This window comes from Ovis aries, chromosome 5 (assembly GCF_016772045.2).
Source record: "Ovis aries strain OAR_USU_Benz2616 breed Rambouillet chromosome 5, ARS-UI_Ramb_v3.0, whole genome shotgun sequence".
In the NCBI taxonomy this organism is placed as follows: Eukaryota; Metazoa; Chordata; class Mammalia; order Artiodactyla; family Bovidae; genus Ovis; species Ovis aries.
Window position 1 is genome coordinate 56,234,105 of NC_056058.1, and position 25,767 is coordinate 56,259,871.

Below are 25,767 nucleotides of genomic sequence, written 5' to 3' on the forward strand. Positions count from 1 at the left end.
TGGAGGAATCAGTGCATAAAACCTGTCTCCATCTTTGATTAATACAGCTCACTTCATACACAATTTGCTCAAAGCCTCTGTGCTACAGTTGAAAAGAAGATGGTTGTGTGTGACTTAGAAATAGGTCTATTAGGGTTTATGCAATCCTCAGACATAGGGAAGCTAATTTTAAATACAGCTTCAGTGTATTTAATCAGTAATTTAGACTGGCCTATTCACAATGCTGCCATGTAAAGAGTTCAATGGATGCAACTCTTTCTTTCCCATCCTTAACAATCATCAAATTGCCTTTTTTCCTCTCTCTTCACAATGATGAGCCTCCCTTTGTTCAGAGTCACACTGTTCTTTTTCAAAAGTTCAAGCAACTAATTTTCTTCTTTTAAGACCAGGAACGCTTCATAAGGACACACTTAGCATTTTACTCTCTCATGCTTGTCTCTCATCGCCGAGTAGGCCAAGTTGATTTCACTCAGTTCCCTCTTTTTAAATAACGTGAGTGTTATAAGACTTGAAGCTGGCCAAAGCTTATAGACTTTGCTTTGCTTACTTGGTGTCAATCTAGACAACATTCTTTTCTCCGTGCATGAGATAACAGGACATATATTCTACTCTGCCCTTCTTCTCACCCTGACACTGAATCCTGCATTAGAACCCGGAGCACCATTAACACTGACAAAAGAGAGGAGAGACTCCTTACCCCATGATTCTAGCACCACACTCAGTACTGGAAACTGGGAGGGGCATTCCTGAACAGACAGCGGCGCTTTCATCCTTCAAACCTTGAGATAAGTCTTCAGAAAGCATCTTTATTCCTTCGAATAAATGCCTTAATCAGTACAGCATAGTAAATATAAGTGTCTCTTTCCACAGCTCTTAAGTACCTTGTAATATTTCAGGAGGTGTGGTTATGAGTAACTTACTTCATAATTCTTAAGTCCCGTTGTTAGAATGGGTTAATGTGTGCAATTTGGTTGTTTGTGTGAATGAAGTATGGTCAAGAGCTATGCCCAGTGCCCAGAACATAGTCAGCATCTTACAAATGGTAGTTCTTACTTTCCTTGCTCCATTAAGTCATAGCATTCTGAACGTGCCCATCACCAATGGCCAGTGTGGACCCCAAAAGACAACTTTGAAGGGTACTTGGCCCCACAGCGTCAGGGCAGGTTGTCTGTGTGGTGGCACTCACTTGCCAACTCATTCCCTATAAAAGCTTATGCTTTTTCCACCTTTCTTCTGTGAATCAAAGAAAAAAAGATCTCCAGTGTGTTATATACAATTTAATCAAGATTTTTATGTCCTAGTTTAACTCGACTGAGCTTTACCTCCCCAAAACTTCAGGAGCTGGTTTTCTTAAGAAGCATCATGCGATAAAATTGCAGCAATATTTTCTTTACAAAAACTCCTCTGTACCCATTTATGTATTCTGTTTTGCTGATATGCTCTGTAGGCCTGTCAATACTACTTATAATAATCTTCTCATGGATGCTCAAAATGTCCTTGTCCTCTGGGGATGTTCAGAAAATTCTGATTTTCGGAATGAAGGAAAACACAAGGAGGCTTTGCACTAATATTAAGAAGTTGGCTTATGAATAAATATACTAATATAAACATACACACATATTACCTTTAAAAATGTTTCCTCTCATGGCAACTTTAAAACCAGAAGAACACATAGAAAAATGAAAACTCTCCAATAATCCTATCACCTTGAAACGACCACTCCTAACAGTGTGTACTTTCCAGTAAAATGTCTGTATTTGATGATGCATGAGTCCCATTCATTCCTTCTTTCATGTATAGATTTCCTGAGCACCACAATTTATAATTAGGGTTGCCAGACACAATCCAGGATGCACAATTAGATTTGAATTTACTATACATAACCAGTACCTTTTGGTATATGTCCTAGTATCATACAGGACATTTTTAACTGAAATAGAAATTCAGATAATGAGTAAGTTTAAATTGGCATCTTGTATTTGCTCACTCTGGGGATCCTAATTGTAACAAAGATCCATACTGTGGAGATGCAGTGGTGAGCACAAGCAGATAGACTTGCTCACCCACACATTACCAATAACTATGAGAGGCTGCTGTTAATCAGGAGGCACATGAATATATCAACTGTGAGAAGTGCATGGAGGGTCTACGTGCACGTACGGGTTTCAGGGGAGGAAGGTCACTAATGCAGGAGCAGCAGTGTTAAGAGTGGAAGAACCTGCTGAATTAAAATCCAACCTCCCCAGCCTCCGAAGACTTGGCCCCACCCAGAGCATGGTCATCAGATAAAGGTTATGTTAGAAAGTGAAGGCTGCCATTCAGGGCTGGTATCCAAGAAAAGCAAATACATTTTTCCCTTGAGCCCCTCCCCAGGGGCCTCTAACATAAAGCCCTGGCAACCCATAGCCGGAACCAATCGCCCCAGACCTGCCCAGCACAGCAGATCCCCAGGTGGCTTTTGTTAATTGGAATTAAGCCTGCAGCTGCACACAGCTGCTCCCTCTGCTCTCCTAGCCTGGCTCTCCTGTTCCTGTGAACTCCCAAGGGTCCGCGTGTGGTTTCAGGAAATGAGGAGAGGAGATTGTATTAAGTGAAAAGGACCATTTGTCCTGGGAGTGCAAAAAGAGAGCCCTGGGAGATGGCTCAACACAGCCCCATGAATGGGTTCCCTGGAACCAGACTCCATCCTGTGTGACTCTGAGCCCTGGCACCTGTCACAGAATCAGAGACCCTGAGGACGCAGAGCGGCCTTCAGAGTCCTGGCATCAACATAATAGCTCCTATTACTTTGGGTTTTACAGATATGATGTCATGTATTCATCCCAGCAACCTATGTGGATAAAGATTGTTTTTCCCATTTTACACCTGGAGAAATGGAGGCTGAGAGAGGTTAAGCCATTCCCCAGAGTCTCACAGCCAGGACTCAAACCCAGGAAACTGGACGTCAAAGCCCCTGCTCTTCCTGCTGAACTCTCCCCTCCCCTACGGACATCTTGGGAGACTCTCTTACAAAATATGTAAGGAAATTCGATTGATTTTGTTGCTCATTCTCCACACCCCACAAGAATACAAACTCCATAAGGCAGGTTTGTCCACTGCTCACTCTCCTGCTCCTTACAGTAATGGCGGCCACCTCACAGGGAGGGCTGAATAAATCTCTGTTGCATCAACACATGAATGAACGACCAACGTGAATTAGCAGCGGGACTAGGCTTCTGGCTCCGGCGTTTTTTTGCTCTTTTCCCATCACGCCTCTGCCACCTCTCCCACACTCACTAACAGCCCCATATTGCCATGCCTGTTCCAGGTTCTTTGTTGGCCCTGAGGTCAGAGGGACGGGAGTTTTGAGTCTCACCACTTGCTAACTATGTAAATGAAGCAAGTTACATTTTGTATTTTGCTTGGTTTCTTCATCTACAATCAGGAATGACAGCAATCTCCATAGCAGAAGGTACTACTTATGAAAAAGAACATGTATATAAAGCATCTCAGACATAGTAAATGTTTAATAACTGCTTTAAACAAACAACTCTGAGGCCCCTCCCAGAAATGAAATGACTCCCTTCCCCCATGGCCAGAAATGATTCTGAAATTTCTCAGGTGGACAAATGTGCCTGAATATGAGCTGGCTTGGACATTACAAAGTCTTTTGTTCTAAAAACTTAACTCAGTTTCTTTGACTATAAAATAAATGTTTTGGTATAAAATAAGAAAGTTCTAATGAAAATAATAAATATCCATATGTAATCTCTCAGAAGTAATTGTAATAGTTATCTTTATAACTATAGTTATATTTAGTTATGCTTTAACAAATTACCACCCAAAAACAACAACAAATTACCACAAACTTAGTGGTTTTAAACAACATGAATAGAAGTTGAGGTTAAATCTATTTTCATAGTATAATGAAACATTATTTTTTCTTTTGCCCTGCACAGTTATTTGCACTGAAAGTTCACAGACAAAACTAATCAGAACAACTACCTATGGAATGCAGAGATTAACTAGAAGGTAGTATGTGGAAAACAGTGATTGAGAGGTTCTATTATCTTTACTGTGGTGTTGCTCGTATGAGAGTATATATTTGTCAAAGTTCATTATATTTTACACTTAATATTTGTGCATTCACTATAAATGAATTTTCCCTCATTAAAAGAATATAAATTTTTATATTTTATAAATACAAAAATATAAATTTAAAAGAATATAAATTTAAAAACACATCTGAATGTATTATCTTACAATTTTGGAGGTTAGAAGTGCAAACTCAGTCTTAACTGAGCTAAATCCAAGTTGTCAGCCTCCTTCTGGAGGCCTTATCAGAAAATGTTTTCCTTACTTTTCCAGCATCCCGAAGCTGCCTGTGAGCCTTGGTTCCTGGCCGCTGTTGCCATCTTCAACCCTCTGACTTTCCGCCTTCCTCTTCCATCTTCTGAGGGCGCTTGTGATCTGGGCACACCTGGTGGTGATGGTTCTCTCTCTAGCCAGGCTCCTCTAAGCCTTTTTCTCAGCTAGGCCTCAACCTTGCCCTCTAAAAACTTCAACTAAACACAGGCATTGTTTCTAATAGCTCAGAGTCTCATCCTAGAATGACCCCAGCCATAAAATGCTTTGCTGAGAAAAGTCTGCCACGAAAACTTACTCTTTGTTCCCCCACCAACCCCCAAGACAGTGCTCCCTCTCTCAGCCGCTGTGGGAAGGGAGGAGCCCAACTTCCCTACGTAGCGTCATTTAACAAACCAGATGCATTTCACGTGGACCAACCCCACCTTCCCAGTTTTTGTAGGTTTTCACCTTCCTGACGCTTTTGAGCCCCAGCTCACGATCCTCCCTGTTCCCTCCTAAGCAAATCAAAGTTGAGTTCAGTTCACACTGAACTCTTCCTATTGCAACAGGATATAACTGACTAAAACGTCTCCTTATTACTTTAACCACTGTCAGCTTTGTTAACTTAGGAAGAGATATGATTAAATTAAGGACCCTGTGAAGGGGAGATAATCCTGAATTATCCAGTGTTGTCATAGGAAGAAATTGTCCTTAGATTTGGCCCTGATGAACTCAGGTAGGTGTGCAAGAATGGAGTAGTTCCTGAAGATGAACTTAGCAAAAAGCAGTGTTATTGTGTGGCCAACACATAATAATTGTTCCATATGGTTGTTGACTGACTGACTAATGGACTAATGGCCAAGAAACTAGGTCTTTATAATGCAAACATTCATTTATTCATTTACTTTTCAGTATTAAAAGGTGGAGAAGGAAATGGCAACCCACTCCAGTACTCTTGCCTGGAAACTCCCATGGACAGAGGAGCCTGGAGGGCTGCAGTCCATGGGGTCGCTGAGGGTCAGACACGACTGAGCAACTTCACTTTCACTTTTCACTTTCATGCATTGGAGAAGAAAATGGCAACCCACTCCAGTGTTCTTGCCTGGAGAATCCCAGGGACGGGGGAGCCTGGTGGGCTACTGTCTATGGGGTTGCACAGAGTTGGACACGACTGAAGCGACTTAGCAGCAGCAGTATTAAAAGGAGTCCTTAATTACAAACAATACAAGGAGATATTAGAAAATCTAAGTTCAAGAGAGATTCATTGGAAGGATATGGGGTACCTTACATAGTTATCAGAAGTAAAGTTTGAAGAAGTAGGTCTCAGGAGGGTGAGGGCCAGAGGCAGCTCTGTGACTGTAGATGGCAGGAACTAATGGATAGGCTGTCTCAGCTGAAATGAGTCAGCTGTAGCCAATTTTCTAACCTTGCATCACCTACTCAAGGTTCAGAATCCTGGGAGGGAATCCAACTGGCCTTGCTCAGAAAATGTGCCCACCCCTTGGCAAGAAGAAAGAGTGAAATAAATAATGACTCCTAGACTGTCCACCTGAGCACTTGGTAATAATAATGTCATTCACTGAAGAGGGAAATCTGAGGAGGGACAGGTTCATTGTCAAAATAAACTCTCTCTTCCCTGTGTTAGTTTTGAGCTGCATCTCAGGTACCCAGATAGAGCTATTGAATAGATGATGAGTCTGGAGCTCAGAAAAGAAATCCAGACTCCAAGGAAAAGCCCCACAAAATACTAATATGGGAATCATTGGCTTATAGGTGCTACTTACACCAGGGATTTGAAGAAAGCACCACTGGAGAGTAATTAGATAGAAGAAAAAGGCTGAAGATTTAAGATCTAGAACATTTAATAGTTCCGATAGAGGAGAAAGACTCAGGGAACTAGAAAAGAAGGAATTGCCAAGAACCTAGCCAACAAGAGAGGAATAAATCAGGAGACTGGCAACCCAGAGTCAAGGACACTAAGTGCTTCAGAAAAGAAGGCGTATAAGCCATTGCGAGTGCTGCAGAGAAGTCAGGAAAGAGGAAACAACTGCCCACTGACTTGGGAAGATACGCATATTGTGACCTTGATAAGAGCCAACTTCAAAAGTTTAGACAAAAGACTGAAGGGAGTAACTTGATGAGAACATGGGACTGTGTAATTTTCTTTTTGGAGGGTGGAGTACAAATTGGTTTTGTTGTGTTTTGAGATTAACCCATGTTGTCACAAGTAGCAAGTATATTGCCATTTCTCTATTATAGTCCATTATATGAATATACCATGATTTATCTGTACACCTTAAAAATTATTATGCAAAACAATGTTTAAAAATTGAAGTGTAATCGATTCAGTGTGTTAATTTCAGGTGTGCATCACAGTGATTCCTGCGTATATGTGTTATTACAAATTATTGAGTATAGTTCCCTATGTTATACAGTAGGTCCTTGTTATCTGTTTTATATATAGTATATAGTAGTGTTTATTTTATTTTATTGTCAATGGATGTTTGGGTTGTTTCCAGTTTGAAACTTTTACAAATAGTTCTGCTATAAGTATGCTTGTCTGTATCTTTTGGTAAACAAAAGTACTCATATTGGGGGGCATAAACCGAGGAATTAAATCAGTGGATCCTAAGATTTATGTATGTTTACCTGGCAGTTTTCCAAAGAAGTACCAATTTATATTCACATCAGCAAGATGTAAGAATTCAGGTTGGCTTTAGATTGAATTTTCCTAGTGACCTAGAGTTTGGGCACATTTTTATATGCTTATTGGCCATTGGGAACCCTTTTTTTTTTTTAAGTGCTTGAGTGTTTTGTCCATCTTTCTATGGTTTTCTGCCTCTTTTTCTCATTGATCTATAGAAGTTATTTATATACTCTGTGGTTGGCAGTTTAGTTGCTAAGTTGTGTCCAGCTCTTTGAGACCCCAGAACTGTAGCCCACCAGACTCCTCTGTACATGGGATTTCCCAGACAAGAATGCTGGAGTTGGTTGCCATTTCCTGCTCCCGGGCATCTTCCCAACTCTGGGATCCAACCCATGTCTCCTGTGATGCAGGCAATTCTTTTATCACTGAGCCACCAGGGTTGGATATATTCTGTAAGTAAGTCCTATTGAGGATGTAAATTATTTGCCCAGTCTGTGACTTATCTTTTCATTAAAGCTTGAATTTAAATATGGTATAATTTATCAGTCTTTTCCTTTATAGGCAGTGCTTTCTATATCATATTTAGGAAATCTTTGCCCATACCAATGTGAAAATATCTCCTGTTCCCTAGAAGCTTTGTTGTTTTAGCTTTTATGCTTACATCTGTAACCCAGGATCAAGATTCATTTTTCCCCCATATGGATATCTAATTAACCCTACATCATTTATTGAAGCTTTTTCACTTTCCTTCCTGCATCATAGTGACACATTTGTTATTAGTCAAGTCATTACATATGTGTGGGTTTCTAGGCTTTGTTTTATTGATCTGTTTGTGTACCTTGACGTATTATTCACACCACCCTGAGTACTATAGCTTCAGACTGGTAAAAGAATTCAGTAACATAATTCTTATTCTTGATTAATTTGATTATGGTTGGCCCTTTCCAAATCTGTGTTGGCTTTTCAATTTGTATTTTAAAGCTGCTGGTATTTATATTGGGTTACATTGAATTTATGGATTAGTTCAGGGAGAATTAACATATATTTAAACTATTAAACCTTCCAGTTTATCAAATACACACACACATATACCTATATTTAAGATATCCCTTAATTTCTATTTTTAGTTTCAGTTTTTAGCTTAGAGTTCTAGCTTATTTGTCTTTAGATTTATTTCTAGGTATTTGATGTGTTTTGTGTGCGTGCTTAGTCACTCGGTCATGTCTGACTCTGTGACTCCAGGGATTGCAGCCAGCCAGGCTCTACAATCCATGGAATTTTCCAGGCAAGAATACTAGAGCAGGTTGCTATTTCCTACTCAAGGGATTTAATGTTTTTTACATGACTACAAACAGTAATTATCAAAATTAAATTTTCTAGTAGTTTGTTGCTTGTTTACCAAAATACAATTGACTTTCAATATTGACTTTGTGTCCAGTGACCTTGTTAAATTCTCTTATTCATTCTACCAGTAGGCCTGTTGATACTTTTGGATCTTCAAAGTTTATAATCATGTCATTAACTAACAATGACAGTTTTAGTTCTTCCTTTCCAACCTTCTTACCGTTTACTTTCATGCCCATTGCAATTGTATTGAGAAAAATGCAGAGCATAGTGCACACCCTTATGTGTTTGTCCTGATTTCACAGGGAAGGTTTTCAGGATTTCAAGATTTCATATGATAACTATGGATTTGTAGATATCCATTATCACAATGGGCTTCCTTTGTGGCTCAGTGATAAAGAATCCACCTGCAATGCGGGAGACCTGGGTTCGATCCCTGGGTTGGCTGATCTCCTTTAGAATGGACTGGTTGGATCTCCTTGCAGTCCAAGGGACTCTCAAGAGTCTTCTCCAACAGCACAGTTCAAGAGCATCACTTTCTAAATATCTATTTCAGACTTGTGGTTATAAATGTAAAGTAAATCCAGTCAGCACTGTTTGTTTTTCTCCTTAGAGTTCACTTAATGGATATTTGTTGGGTTTTTGCTGCTGTTTTAAAGCGTATAGATGTGTTTAAGTTTAGTTGGGAGAGGTATCCTCACTATGACAGAATTTAAAAAATTAAAAAATGTATTTTGAAGAGGTAGACTCAAGATATAGACTCTTGGAGGAAACTTGAGGAAATCATACATACATGAAACCTAAGACAGTTTATATCTTTTTGCTTTTCATACTTTTCATACAGCCTAGACAGCACATTAAAAAGCAGAGACATTACTTTGTCAACAAAGGTCCGTCTAGTCAAAGCTATGGTTTTTCCAGTAGTCATGTATGAATATGAGAGTTGGACTATAAAGAAAGCTGAGCACTGAAGAATTGATGCTTTTGAACTGTGGTGTTGGAGAAGACTCTTGAGAGTCCCTTGGACTGCAAGGAGATTAAGCCAGTCAATCCTAAAGGAAATCAACCCTGAATATTGATTGGAAGGACTGATGCTGAAGCAGAAACTCCAATACTTTGGCCACCTGATGTGAAGAACTGACTTATTGGAAAAGACTCTGATGCTAGGAAAGATTGAAGGCAGGAGGAGAAGGGGACAATAGAGAATGAGATAATTGGATAGCATCACTGACTCCGTGGACATGAGTTTGAGAAGCTCCAGGAGTTGGTGATAGACAGGGAGGCCTGGCGTGCTGCAGTCCATGGGGTTGCAAAGAGTTGGACACAACTGAGCAACTGAACTGAAGACAGTTCATATTTTTGAGAGTTTATTTTTGAGGTGTTATGCTGAAATATTACATGTATGATCTCATGTATTTTCAAATACTAGTTCCTATACATTAAAAATAGTATTTGTCCCCTTATAAAGATAAGTAAACTGAAGATGAGAGGTTTGATTCCTTGCCAAACAACAAAACCAGAAAGTCATGCCAAGTCTAGATTCTAAATCCCACTCCCAAATTCTTTAAGACACTTAGTGTTAACTTATATTTTATTTTAATGTTACTTATACATATATCATTACTTTCAAAACTCTGGAATTGAAGTTTAAAAAATTACACAAGACTACACAATCAATTAAAAATTTTTCAAGAGTCTTTTAACATGATGAGTTATAATGTTAGTGAAACCAAATCACCATTTGTAACTTGATATATTCCAATTTGACATTAAAAAAAGAAGAAAAAAAATATGCCTGCTCCTGCTTCCCTGATAGAGTTCCAAGTGCTGGATATCAAAACTGGAGATGGATGGAAAGCCGCATGAGATCAAAACATTTCTGAATGTTGGTCTAGTTTGACTGTAAACACTAGTCAGGTGAAGGGAAATGGGATGCATTAAAAATGAGAAGGGCGTGGAGGACAAAGTAAGGATCTCTGTATTTGGTAGCAGGGCTGGGACGTCCTCTTCTAGCCCTGGAATTTTGAGGCAGCTAGGTCAGTAAGGACATAAATTGCTTTTCTAGCTAAAGAGGCAAAGGAATAAACAATAGCAGGTGCCGGATGAACTTTTTTCCTCTCCACTTCATCCACTGGAGAAATCAATCAAAATACATGACTCAGCATATCCTGGAACCCTCTCAGCCCCGTCAGGGCCTGTCCAGCCACTTTTTGAATCACAGGTGGTAATTGGTGACCCATCAGTGACCCGAATTCATCCCACTTATAATGTCTCTCTGCAAGCAGTCTATAATTATCCCGAAGCACAAAAAGTGTTAACTTCTGATATTTTTTCTCCGGACCCCTGAAAAATTCTATGGGTAAGAATATAATTTAATGCTTCCCTATTATCATCTGAGCATGGATCTTAGCTTTTCCTTTTACATGGGGGAGGGCACGAGATGTTGTTATTCCCCTTTGCTTGTTTACTGGCTAGAGTAATCTCTGAGATACTATCTCAGGAGATTCTGTAGAAGATAATAATAGTCATATTTTCCCCAGAGAAACTTCATAAATAACATCTCCAGAGCCAGTCCAGATGAGCTGATGGATCACAGAATAACATTTAAAGCTCTGTCCAGAGAGAGGTCAAAGCTGGAGGAAAATCAGCTACTACATCACGATGTCAGGAAAATAATCTGCAGTGTCTTAGGTGTGGTGTTTAAAATTCATCCACAATCTTTGTCATTAGGTAAATTATGGATTTTGGTTCATTTTCTCAGAGGCTATAGTTTATGGTTTGAATCAGGCAAGTAAGTATGTATATTACTATCTCCGAGGCTTTTATGAGTCCTTGCAATCAAATTCAGGTCCTTCTGTTAGTTTCTAGTACAGTATCCTACACTTTTCCTTCACGGCCCTTATCATGTTTTATAACTAGGTATTTGTGCAAATATTTGTTTTGTAGATGATTAGATTTAAGAAGAAGGAAACCATGATCCTTGATTTACTCTTTTAGCCTCAGCACCTTATATAATAAACATATAATAATTAGGTGTAAAATGGTCATTGAATAAACAAGTGTTCATCCTGTACCAAGCTATTTGGATGCTGAGGTTGTGGATGGATGGAATGAGGAAAGCATAAATTCTTCAGTGTTCAAATGAGGAATTCAGGTCAAAAAAACAAATGGTTACAGTACAATACAAAGCAAGCATCTTTAGCTAGGTTTTTGGAGTGTTCTGTAACAGAGAAATGACTGGGTGCTCTGAAAGTACAAAGAGGATTAACATCTTTTTTATATTTGGTGGGAAGAAGTTAGGAAAGACTAAAGTAGAGGATAAATGAAATCTGAGTCTTTATGTCTTCTGTGTTATGCTGTGCTTAGTCACTCAGTCATGTCTGACTCTTTGCAACCCTATAGACTGTAGCCCGCCAGGCTCCTCTGTCCATGGGGATTCTCTAGGCAATAATATTGGAGTTGGTTGCTATGCCCTCCCCTAGGGGATCTTCTCAACCCAGGGATCAAACCCAGGTCTCCTGCATTGCAGGTGGATTCTTTACCAGCTGAGCCACCAGGGAGTGAAGCTATGTCTCCTGAGATGTACATAAAAGTTTCCTCTGGTGAAAAAGGAAGTTTTAATGAATATTTATCATAACTATTACATGGTAGTCCTCACATTCATTCTATGGACTTCCAAAAAGATCTATGTAAATTCTAAATTTTCCATGTTTATAAATTTTAGATATATGTTATTTTTTTTCTAAGTTTTGGTCATACCCTACAGCATGTGGGACCATGGTTCCCCAATAGGGATTGAATACATGCACCCTGCATTGGGAGGCAGAGTCTTAACCACTGGACCACCAGGAAGTCCCTGTTGCTGCTGATGCTAAGTCGCTTCAGTTGTGTCCGATTCTGTGCGACCCTATAGACGGCAGCCCACCAGGCTCCTCTGTCCCTGGGATTCTCCAGGCAAGAATACTGGAGTGGGTTGCCATTTCCTTCTCCAAGGAAGTCCCTAGATATGTGCATTTTGAACCTGGATATACTGTACATGTAAGATATACAAGAGTGGATGAGGTCATCTATGTGTGTTTTGATGAAGGCATTTAAGGTGTTTTTTCCTTGGAGAATATTGTAAGGCTACTTATGAGACAGAGAAAAAGCATTTTATAAATTTCAAATCTTCTTAACTCTACTGCTGGGTTTTCCTGAAGAGGAAAACTGGACAACATATTCTAGAAAGGGAATGTGGGGAATAGGTACTCTCATAAATGCTTTGTGCGAATGAAAAATGATACACCCTCTATAGAGATAAATTTGGCAATTCAGAGTCTAAAATTACATATGCCTTTACCCTTTGTTTTAATAAACTTTATCTTAGCAAACTCACTTCTAGGAATCTACCCCAAAGTAGTTCTGGCCAAAATACAAAAAGCAAGATGCAAAGAGCTTTTCACTATTGTATCAGTAATAGCAAAAGGCTGGAAAGAACCCAAATGTCCTTCAGTAGGAAACAGGTTGAGTAAACAAGTAATATCCTTAAAATGCAGCAGTACACAGCTGAGAAAGGGAATGAGAAGTATCTCCATATACTATTAAGGTCTGTTGGCTAGTATATACCTTTAAGTGGAAAAAGCAGTGTGACCTCAAATTGATCTACAGACTCTGTCTATATCCTTATCAAAATCTCAGCTAGATTCTTTGGGAAAAAAAATGGCAAGCTGATCTTAAAACTCATATACAACTTCAAGGGGTCTGAAACTCAAGAAATTCAAAGGAATAGCTAAAACAGTCTCAAAAGAACAAAGTTGGAGGGCTCACACATGATTTCAAAACTTAATCCAAAGCTGCAGTAGTCAAGACAGTGTAGAAGGCGCATAATGATAAACATAAAACTGAGTTGAGAGTCTAAAAACAAACCCTTCATTTATCAGGGAGCCAAGAAAATTCAATGGACAAACAGTCTTTTCAACAAATGGTGCTGGGACAATGTGATATTCAAATGCAAAGAACCCCTACTTCACACTAACAAAAATGAACTCAAAATAGGTAGTGAACCTAAAGAACAAAAACCATAAAAATTATTATTCTAAAAAATTGGAGTAGATCTTTGTTATCTTGGATTAGGCAATAGTTTTTTAGATATGACACCAAAAGCGCAACTAATAAAAGAAAAATACAGATAAATTGGACACCATCAAAATTTAAAACTTTTGTTGTTCAAAGACATCATCAAGAAAGTTAAAAGTGGGAAAAATATTTGCAAATCGTATATCTGATAAGGGACTTGCATCTAAAATATGTAAAGGATTCTTACAACTCAATAATACAAAGAGAGATAAAACAATTGGAAAATGGACAAAAGGTTAGAATAGAATAGCATTTTGACAAAGAAGATATGCGCATGAAAAGATGTTCAACATCACTAGGCATTAGGGAGATGCAAATCAAAACCACAGTGATATACCACTTCACACCAATTAGAATGGCTACTACTTAAAAATTGGAATGTAAAAAGTGTTGGCAAGATAAGAAGTAATTAGAACCAGTGTGCATTGCTGTGGGAATGTAACATTGCAGTCACTGCGAAAAGTGGTTTGGCAGGTCCTTCAAAAGGGCTTCCCTGCTATCTCAGATGGTAAAGAATCTGCCTGTAATGCAGGAGACTGGGGTTCAATCCCTGGGTCAGGAAGATGCCCTGGAGAAGCGCATGGCTACTCGTTTCAGTATTCTTACCTTGAGAATTCCACGGACAGAGGAGCCTGGAGGGCTACAGTCCATAGGGTCACAAGGAGTCTGAGCAACTATCACTTTCACTTCTTAAAAAGTTAAACATAGAATTACCATGCAATCTAGTGAATATGCTATCCTAAGAATACGCTAAAATATTTGAAAGGGACTCAGATACTTGTACACCAATATTCATAGTGGCACTTTTCGCAGTCATCAAAAGGTAGAAACAACCCAAATGTTTGTCAACAGATGAATGGAAAAACAAATTGTGGTATATACATACAGCAGGATATTATTCAGCCTAAAAAGGGATGAAATTCTGATAGATACTACATGAATAAACCTTGAAAACATTATGCTAAGGCTTATGAAATAAGCCTGATACAAAATTTCACTTACAAGAGATACCTAAAATAGACAAATACATACACGTAGAAACAGAGGTTACCAGGGATTGGGAGAGGGAGAATTGCAACATATCTTTTAATGGGTAGAATTCTTGTTCAGGGTGAAGAGAAAATTCTGGAAATAGGTCATGGTGATGATTACACAACATTGTGAATATATTTAATGTCACTAAATTATACACTTATGGTAAATCTTATGTTACATGTCTTTTACCACAATCAAAAAATATTTTTAGAAGTTATTAATAAATGAATGGAGGTATTAAAATGGAGAGGTATATTGGCTTTTTCTCAATATACCTGGTTTTGCAGACTTGACTTTGACTTCATAAAATACATAAATATTTTATATAACTATAAAACAAAGTGAAAATTTAAAAACAATCCCTTCAAATGGAATGTATAGTGAAACAAATGAACCCAAGCCTCCATCTGGTTTTGCCGTATAACCACACAGAAATGTACTATTTCAAGGGACTTACAGTGACTTTTAGTGTAATTATGCTGTAATGACAAAAAAGAATAGCAATTGCTTAAAGTGTTTTCAGTAATGGTATTGTTGAAGGTAACATTGATATTCTATTCTGAAAGTGTTTTACATATATTATGGGATAAAGCAAACAGCATGGTGGGTAATATGTTAAAACCTTGAGAGATCTCAAAATCTTTGAGAATCAGGATTTTCAGTATGGAAGAAGGGAGTTACTGCTATAATACTGATGAGATTAAGAGTTGCTATAGTCTTGAATATAAATTGAAAATGTCACTATAAACTTATGGCACATTTACCTTCAATTATTTTTATGGTAACATATATATATTATGCATGCATGCATGCTAAGTCTCTTCAGTCATGTCCAACTCTTTGTGAGCCTATGGATGTAGCCCACCAGGCTCCTCTGTCCATGGGATTCTCCAGGGAAGAATACTGGAGTGATTTGCCATGCCCTCCTCTAGGGGGACCTTCCCAAACCAGGAATCAAACCCGAGTCTCTTAGGTCTCCTGCATTGGCAGGTAGGCTTTTTTTTTTTTTTTTTTTAATCACTTGTGCTACCTGAGAATCATATATATATAGTTATAGCTAAGTCACTTCAGTCGTGTCTGACTCTGTGCGACCCCATAGATGGCAGCCCACCAGGCTCCCCTATCCCTGGGATTCTCCAGGCAAGAACACTGGAGTGGGTTGCCATTGCCTTCTCCAATATATACACACACAATTATATATAATACTTTATATCAAGTATTTATATCTATTCCTAGCTCTGCCCATTGAAAAGACCTAGTAGTAATGACAACTCAATTGCAGCAAACAGTTTTGTCACTCAGTCTGGAGGAGGAAATGTACAAAATCACCATGAATATCTTTTCATATCAGAAAGTCTTCTGATAGATTTATAGCTATCAGAACCTACGAGGGTTATTTCAAAATACACACACGATGCAACCTGGCTACGTTCCAAAGGCCAAAAACCAGACATCAGTTTTAAGAGTGATAACATCACACCCATGATTTCATTATGATTAAAAAAAACTTACTGATTGCTTTGGGAGGATGCTAGGAAACCAAAAAATCATTTTGAAACGTGATAAATAAAAGACCTCAGCCTTTGTTTTACCTTTCCTATATGAACCATACCTTAAGTAACCAAATAATTGATGAGATGAAAGCCTGTTTCTCTTTATAAAAGTACTCTAGCTAAAATAAAAAGGAGAAATGATAGAACTCGAATATTACAACCTCCAAGGAATCTTTGGATCTAGGCATTCAGGTGATTAGTGACTGATAACACCATGAGAAGATAGACTTATTAATTATATACCTCCTGATCAAAGTACACACCTCCACCGGTGAAGTAGTCTTGCCCTACCCCACCCAGCAACCCTGCCCAGTCAAACCTGAATCTGGCAAACCTTAAGATCTAATCACCAATTTTTGCAAAATGCAGAGCTGTGAAACAGAGACAGACATGCCAGAAATGCAAACAGCAAAATTCAGACTTTGCAACTGTTTCAGCAAAAATTATTTAATTTCTTCAATAAAAAATTACTAGGAATGAAAGAAAAGAAGAGTTTGGATAAGAAAGCTTGAGAATAAACACAGGTTTCAAGGGCACATAAACCAAGGACAAAGTATGGACCTTGTCTGAATCCTTTTTAAGGACCCAAATATTCTATAAAAGATTCTTTCTAAAAGCAGGCATTTATAGAATAATCAGTGATTTGTGAACACTGAGTATTTGATGAAAACTTCTAGATCATTAATATAGATTAGAAGCTGACAGGTCTGTGTTAGTTCCTTCCCTGATGAGCCAAGATAACATAAATGATTTTTTCTTTTTTTAATTGAAATATATTTGACACCAAACACTGTGCAATACTAAGTGTACCGCATGTTAACTTGGCACATTTGTGTATTGTAATATGGTTGCTGTTGTGATAATCAGCACTTCTGTCTGTCACATAATGGTCTCCTTTATCAGTGATTGAAATCACTAAGTTCTAATCTCTTAGCAAGTTTATTGATTAGCATACAATACTATTTTCTATACTCACTGTACTGTGTACTAGATTTCTGGGGCTTATTTACTTCTGGTTGCAAGAAGACAGAATATATTAGGCATATCAAGGTAGAAATATTTTTGTTGAGTTTATTAGGCCTTCTAAATATAAAAATAAAATGATATAATCTTACTATTTAGATACCTCGTTACCTTATTTTCAAAAAGATTTTATGCATATACCAGCATATGTGTGTAAATGTTCCTTTTCCTTTTGTGTTTGTATAGCCTTTTTTTTTTACTATATACTTTTATATACACTGAGCATCCATGTACTGTAATGCATCTTCCCATCATGGTATGTTTTGAAAATCTTTTCCTATCAGAATATAGATTTGCCTCATTTTTCAAAAGTTGCTGCATAATCAGTAACATGAATATACTATAATTTATTCATATGCTTTCCTATTAATGGGCATGCAAATTGTTTTTTATTTTATATAATGTCCTGTGTATCCTTACATCTTGGTGTAATTTTTCAAGTGTGTCTATCGTGAAATTTTCCAGCAGTGAAATTATAGGGTCAAATACCATGTGTTTTTTTAAGAGGTGTTTCCAAATTATCCTCAAAGGCACTCTTAACCAAACTACCTTCCCTCCTGAACACAAAAGAGTGCCCAGTTCTCCACATTCTCACTGACAGTGGCTTGCATCAAGCCTTGATCAAAGTCTTGTCACTCTGACACACTAGGTGTGTAAATTCTCTCCCTCTTAAACAGTACCAAAGCGAATTTAGATTCTTTTCTCAATTTAGTTCCCATGGTACCCTAGCGAGTAACCTTTCTTTCAGCTTGTTGTGCATGCTGTGGCATTTCCGTTCAAACACAAACACACATACATACACACACACCCCTAAAAAACTGGGCATAATTATTTATAAACTGTTGAAATCTGACTTTTATGAATATCAGTGTTGTCATGGCAAATTCAAAAATCTGTTTGTCTATAATATCTTATGAAAAAACCTGAACAAAATTTGGCCAACCCAATACTCAGTTCAGTTCAGATCAGTCGCACAGTTGTGTCCGACTCTGCGACCCCAGGAATCGCAGCACGCCAGGCCTCCCTGTCCATCACCAACTCCCGGAGTCTACCCAAACCCATGTCCATCGAGTCGGTGATGCCATCCAGCCATCTCATCCTCTGTTGCTTCCTTCTCCTCCTGCCTCCAGTCCCTCCCAGCATCGGGGTCTTTTCCAATGAATCAACTTTTCGCATGAGGTGGCCAAAGTATTGAAGTTTCAGCTTTAGCATCAGTCCTTCCAATGAACACTCAGGACTGATCTCCTTTAGAATGGACTGGTTGGAGCTCTTTGCAGTCCAAGGGACATTGGTGATCTATTTGCATTATTGTTATGTATGGTGTGGTTTTAAGCTCATCATTTTTGGATGTGAATATCTAATTGTCTCAGCACCATTTTGTTAACCAGTGGTCTTTTCCTGGCATCTCAGTCAAAAATCAATTGACTGTAAAGATATATTTCTGAGCTCTTAGTTCTGTTCCATTGACCTATACCTCTCTCCTAATGCCAGTACCAAACTGTGTTGATAACTATACATTTATAGTACATCTATAAATTGGAAAGTAAAAGTCCTCTGATTTTTATTTTTTCTTCAAAATTATTTTGGCTATTCTAGGTATTTTAAATTTCTTTATAAATTTAAGAGATACATGTCCATTCATACAAAAGCAAAAAGCCTGCTGGGAATTCGATAGGAATTGCACTGACTTTAGATACAAATTTGAGTATAACTGACATGTCAACAATATTTGAGTCTTTTAATCTATGAACATGGAATGTTTCTCTAGTTATTTAAACCTTTATTTCCCTAAGTGAAGTTTTGTGATTTCCCATGCACGTCTTGCTCCTCTTTGCTAAATTTACTCCTAAGTATTTTATTATTTTTGAACTTTTCCGAATGCAGTTGTATTCTTAATTTTACTTCCACTTTGCTCACTGCTTAATAGAAAAATACAGTTGATTTTTGTATATTGGCCTGGTATCCTGAAACCTTGCTATCTTGTTTATTTTGTGTGTAATTCCCTTATGACTTTCTGTATGCAGAATCATGTTGTCTGTGATTAAAGAAGTTTCACTTCTTCCCTTCTAATATCCTTTCCTCCCTTCTCTGCTTCCTTTATCCTTCCTTCCCTCTCTCCCATCTTTCATTCCTTTCACTGGCTAGAATCTTCAGTACTATATTGAATAGAAGTGAAAGGAGGTGTTCCTGCCTTGTTTCTGATCTTAGAGGGAAGTATTCAGTCTTTCCCTATCAAGTATAATATTCACTGTAGGTTTTATTGCAGATACCCTTTGTCAGATTGAGGAAGCTCCCTTTTGTTTCAAGTTTGTTGAGAGTTTTTAATCATAAATGAATGTTGAATTTTGTCACATGCTTTTCCTGTGTCTTTTGAGATGACCATAATGTTTTGTCCAGTATTCTATTCATATGAGGCTTATATTCTTGATTTTTCAGATACTAATCCCATTTGGTCATGGTGTATAACTTTTTAAATATGTTGATGGATTTGGTTTGCTGTTTTTTTGAGGATTAAACCTGAATTGCAAGTAGAAGATGAAGAAAGGCAAAGATACACTGGCCTTCTGTTCTTTCCCCACCTTCCTCCTTTCTGACAAAAGAAAGCAGAGGTGCTTTAAAATCGTACATGTCTGAGACAGGAGGACAATAGTCTCAGGATTTAAAAGCAAGAGCATTGAGAGTAAGCATGAGGTTACCATCCTAGGAGGACTCAATTAATTTGTAGGGTCGTTTCATGGACCACAAGGAACACCACATGAAGGCGGAGTATGGAAAGTTAGAGTGGGTCTTCCTGATAAACATCCTTTTTAATCACCTTCTATAGGATTCATGAAAAAATTTCCATCCAACATTGATGAAGCATCAGAAACTGTGTGTCCAGATATAATGAATCAACTTGGACAGCTCTTTATGATCTTACCAATATATTTGAGTCCTTCCTACCCCAGTTGTTGGCCTACTGCAACCTCATAGATCCTCTCAATGGTGATGCTGCAGCTACATACCTCCATCTACCGGAAGAATACAAGCAGAAAATTAAAGAGTGCATCCAGAAATATGCAATGGAGGGGGCACTGAAAGAGCAGGAAGAGGGCACCAGAGGCAGCTTTTTGGAGAGTTCTATGTCTGACTTTTCGGAAGATGAGGCCCAGGACGTGAAGCTGTAGTAGAAAAGCACCTGCTTTTCAGAAAGGCTATTATTTCCTAACCATGTGAAGCAGACTATAATATTCATATTTAAACAAAGCAATTTCTTATCACTAAACAAGGTTTTATCCATAATAGCATTGAGATATATATATATAATATATATATATACATATATATATTATATATATATATATATATATAATGTATCACCCTTTAGATCTTGATTTCTTGGTCATTTCTCAACCTGAGGTGCATAGCATATTCCCACATTCCATTTTGGCAGCAATATGTGGTCCATATGCATGCATTCATAAGTCCATTTGACCAACTGAACTGTCAAAAGGAATAACTGCTCAGATAGGCATGAGTCAAAACAACAGGAAAAAGTTGCTTCTTTCATTGATGATTCCAAAGAAACAAACCAAAACCAACTAGGTTTTGGACGTGAAGACAAAGTAGGGCTTTTTCAAAACGGAAAGGAGAGAATTGGGGAGGAAAAGGCCTGCTGTGGGAGCATTTAGAGCCAGCCACATCAGGATCAAAGCTGCTGCTTCCTGCGCACCCTAGGTGGGCCCACTTCTGTGGAGTGACAGTATAAAAACAGGGAGCTCACTGGAGCACTGAAACTTAAAACAACTTTCTCGACTTGGATTTTAAGTACATTTCTATATGTAGATTCCTGCCCCTCTTGCTACCAGGCCCTGTAGCCACAGGTGTTTGTTTTTTGTTTTTGTTTTGCTTTGGAGCCTTTTGGAAATATTTTCTGAATCTGATTCTTTTTCTTGGGGATAGAACTTGTGTTCCAGACTATTTTTTGAGAGGCTAGGACAGGAAGAGAAAAGTGACTGGCAAGAGGTTTCCTCTCATCTGGCAGAGTCCCATTCTCATTGTGCTGTTGGCCACTGTGAGACCGTTGCCCTGGACTAATAAGGGTGGTTGTGGGGGTTTTTTTTGAGGGTTGGGGGTTGTTGTTGGTTGTTGGTTTTTGTTTTTTTGTTTTTTTTTTGGTATGTGTGCATCGTGCTGAGGTTGCACATTTAATCTTCACCTTCCACGAGCTTGCTCCCCTTTGGGCAGCCTCTCAGTGGACCATTAGACTCGGGAAGAAGACCCTGCTGATGCTGTGCCCTGGGTCCTGTCGCTCATGTTTTGACTGTGTGTTCCCTTCTGCTGCTCTTGGCTGAAGTCTTTTTTTTTAATTTTTATTTTTACTTTATTTTACTTTACAATATTGTATTGCTTTTGCCATACATTGACATGAATCTGCCACGGGTGTACATGAGTTCCCAATCCTGAACCCCCCTCCTACCTCCCACCCCATATCATCTCTCTGGATCATCCCCGTGCACCAGCCCCAAGCATCCTGTATCCTGTATCGAATATAGACTGGCGATTCGTTTCTTACATGACAGTATACATGTTTCAATGCCATTCTCCCAAATCATCCCACCCTCTCCCTCTCCCTCAGAGTCCAAAAGTCCGTTCTATACATCTGTGTCTCTTTTGCTGTCTCACATACAGGGTTATCATTACCATCTTTCTAAATTCCATATATATGTGTTAGTATACTGTATTGGTGTTTTTCTTTCTGGCTTACTTCACTCTGTATAATCGGCTCCAGTTTCATCCACCTCATTAGAACTGATTCAAATGTATTCTTTTTAATGGCTGAGTAATACTCCATTGTGTATATGTACCACAACTTTCTTATCCATTCACCTGCTGATGGACATCTAGGTTGTTTCCATGTCCTGGCTATAATAAACATTGGGGTACACGTGTCTCTTTCAATTCTGGTTTCCTCGGTGTGTATGCCCAGCAGTGGGATTGCTGGGTCATAAGGTAGTTCTGTTTGCAATTTTTAAAGGAATCTCCACACTGGCTGCAGTCTTTCATCGTCTCCTTGTGGGAGTGGGAAACGGGTATCATAGACCCAAAGCACATTTTAAATTTAAAATGAGTATCAATTGGAACAAATAATGGTTCTCGTACCAGTCGCTAAGTCATGTCCAACTCTTTGCGACTCCACAAACCACACCACGCCAGGCCTCCCTGTCCATCACCAACTCCTGGAGTCCACTGAAACCCATGTCCACTGTGTCGGTGTTACCATCCAACCATCTCATCCTCTGTCATCCCCTTCTCCTCCTGCTCTCAATCTTTACCAGCACCAGGGTCTTTTCAAATGAGTCAGCTCTCCACATCAGGTTGCCAAAGTATTGGAGTTTCAGCTTCAACATCAAACCCTTCAATGAACACCCAGGACTAATCTCCTTTAGGATGGACTGGTTGGATCTCCTTACAGTCCAAGGGACTCTCAAGAGTCTTCTCCAACACCACAGTTCAAAAGCAACAATTTTCGGTGCTCAGCTTTCTTTATAGTCCAACTCTCACATCCATACATGACTACTGGAAAAACCATAGCCTTGACTCTACATGGGAAAAAACCCTGAATTGCTACTATCAGTAAAAATGAGGATAAAGATATTATTTACCTCATATGTTTATCAGTGCAGTTCAGTTCAGTTCAGTCGCTCAGTCATGTCCGACTCTTTGCGACCCCATGAATCACAGCATGCTAGGCCTCCCTGTCCATCACTAACTCCCGGAGTTTACTCAAACTCATGTTCATCGAGTCAGTGATGCCATCCAGCCATCTCATCCTCTGTCGTCCCCTTCTCCTCCTGCCCCTAATCCTTCCCAGCATCAGAGTCTTTTCCAATGAGTCAGCTCTTCACATGAGGTGGCCAAAGTATTGGAGTTCATAGTAACAATTAAATACAATAATACATAAAGTAACTAGCATGGTATCAGAACATAGTAAGAGCTCAATTAATCACAATCATGTTGATTATACTATTGATGATATATATATTCATAAAAGGGCACCCTCCTACACTGTTGGTGGGAATGTAAATTGGTGCAGCCACCATGGGAAATAGTACGGAGGTTCCTTCAAAAACTAAAAGTAGAGTTGCCATATGATCCAGCAATCTCAGCTCTGGGCATATATCCAGAGAAGACAAAAGTTCTAATTCAAACAGATACACACACCCCCAATGTTCATAGTGGCATTATTTATAATAACCAAGACATAGAAGCAATCTAAGTGTCCATCAACAGATGAAAGGATAAAGAAGTTGTGGTATATATAGACACATGTGATGCATATTACTCAGCCATAAAAAAGAATGCAATAATGCCATTTGCAGCAACATGGATGGACCTAGAGTTTATCATACTAAATGAAATCAGACAGAGAAAGACAAATATTTTATCACTTATATGTGGAGTCTAAAAAGTAATACAAATGAACTTATTTCCAAAACAGAAACAAACACAGAAAATAAACTTATGGTTATCAAAGGGGAAGCAGGGGAGGGATAAATTGTGAGTATAGAATTAACAGATGCATACTACTATATATGAAATAGATAAAAAACAAGGATTTGTAGCAGAGGGACCTATATTCAATATCTTACAATAAACCATAATGGGATCAAAAAAGAATATAGATATATACCTATATATATGGGCTTCCCTGGTGACTCAGGCAGTAAAAAATCTGCCTGCAATATGGGAGACCTGGGTTCAACCCCTGGGTTAGGAAGATCCCTGGAGAAGGGAACGCCTACCCACTCCAGTATTCTGGCCTGGAAAATTCCATGAACAGAGGAGCCTGACCAGCTATAGTCCATGGGGTTGCAAACAGTCAGATGAAACTGAGAGACTTTCACTACATGTTTATTTAACTGAATATCTTTGCTGTAAACCTGAAACTAACACAATATTGTAAATCAGCTACAAACCAGTCAATAAATATCTTCGTATAATCATTTTATGTAAAATAATAGGAGACTGCATAAAATAAGTTAATCTGCTTAATACCAGAGCTATATTACATTCATAGGTGGAAAAACAAAGGTAATTATAATATCTATCTTCAAGGTACTTCCAGGTACTGTTTTAAGCAACTTATGTGTATTAACTGCACTTAATCTTAACAACAGCACTGTGAAGTATGTACCAGTATAGATGGACATGCTGGCGACTTATATAATTTGCTGCATCCAGTTTTAAAAACCTTAAAAGGCAGAACTCCCCTTAAAGGGGGATTTGAGCACAAGCAGAGTTGGACTGTAAAGAAGACTGAGCACCGAAGAATTGATGCTTTTGAACTGTGGTGTTGGAAAAGACTCTTGAGAGTCCCTTGGACTGCAAGGAGATCCAACCAGTCCATTCTGAAGGAGATCAACCCTGGGATTTCTTTGGAAGGAATGATGCTGAAGCTGAAACTCCAGTACTTTGGCCACCTCATGTGAAGGGTTGACTCATTGGAAAAGACTCTGATGCTGCGAGGGATTGGGGGCAGGAGGAGAAGGGGACGACAGAGGATGAGATGGCTGGATGGCATCACTGATTGATGGACGTGAGTCTGAGTGAACTCCGGGAGTTGGTGATGGACAGGGGGGCCTGGCGTGCTGCGATTCATGGGGTCGCAAAGAGCAGGACATGACTGAGCGACTGAACTGAACTGAATTGAGTCTAACCCCAGAGCCAAGTTCCTTACCACCATGCTATGTGCCACACTTTGTGCTAATTACTTTGCAAACATTATATCTAATTTGCTTTTTATGTACAAATATCCTCTCTGAGTTTCAGTTTCCTTTAAGGAACTTGCTCTAAATTCACATTTGATATTTAAACCTAGGCCTGCCTAAAGCCTGTGCATTTTCCATTTGTATTTTCTATCTGTGTGTTTCTAAATGGATTCCCATCTTTGATGAATCAGTATCTTTTTCTACAAAGCTGAAAACTTTTAAAAGTAATAACTGATATTTGTCCTGCATTTCCCATGCTTTGCTAGATGGAGACACCAGAACTGTCCCTTGCTCACCTAAACTCTCAATGCGGATTTGACACAATAGCTCTGGAACAAACAGCAGGTTCCCCTAATGTCATGGTTTTCAGGCTTTTTCCTCTGTCACCCACAGGAAGAAATATTTTTCATCACAACCCAGGAGATATACTCAGAGAGACACATATTACATGCACAAACAATGCTTATAGTCTTACATGTTAATAGCATTTATTTTATGTTATTCAGTCTATTTTATTTTTTTTTAAAGTGCTTATTAAAACCAACCAAACTGACTTCACAACTATTAATGGATTATGACTCACAATTTAAAAAACACTCCATTGGAAAATATTTTATTGAGTTGGCCAAAAAGGGCATTCAGGTTTGCCATGACAACTTATGGGAAACCCTGAATGAACTTTTTGGCCAACCCCATAGTTCTTTCCAAAGCTCCAGTTCTAAGCAGGTGAGTATCTGATTTGGTTGATGGCATAGTGGAAATGAAAGCAGTTAATCCGAAAGAATGAAGGGAAATACTTTCAAATTATGAAAAGCTGTGTGCATAAGAATATGGCATTGTGTATAATAGGGAGATATGATTTCATATGGAGTATTAGAAATGTCTCTGTGAGAAGTGTCCCTTGGGCTGAGACCACACCACAAGGCCAGGCAAGGCCACACCACAGCACAGTCTCCTAAGGCTGGAGGGGCAT

The 25,767-nt window shown here is 38.7% G+C and overlaps 1 protein-coding gene and 1 pseudogene across 2 annotated transcripts in view; both read left to right on the top strand.

Moving 5' to 3' along the window:
- Positions 1–25,767, top strand: part of STK32A (serine/threonine kinase 32A) — a 136,439-nt gene that overhangs the window by 42,147 nt on the left and 68,525 nt on the right. The gene's annotated exons all lie outside the window — the stretch shown is intronic.
- On the top strand, positions 3,123–20,210 carry LOC114114757 (ubiquitin-conjugating enzyme E2 H-like; annotated as a pseudogene).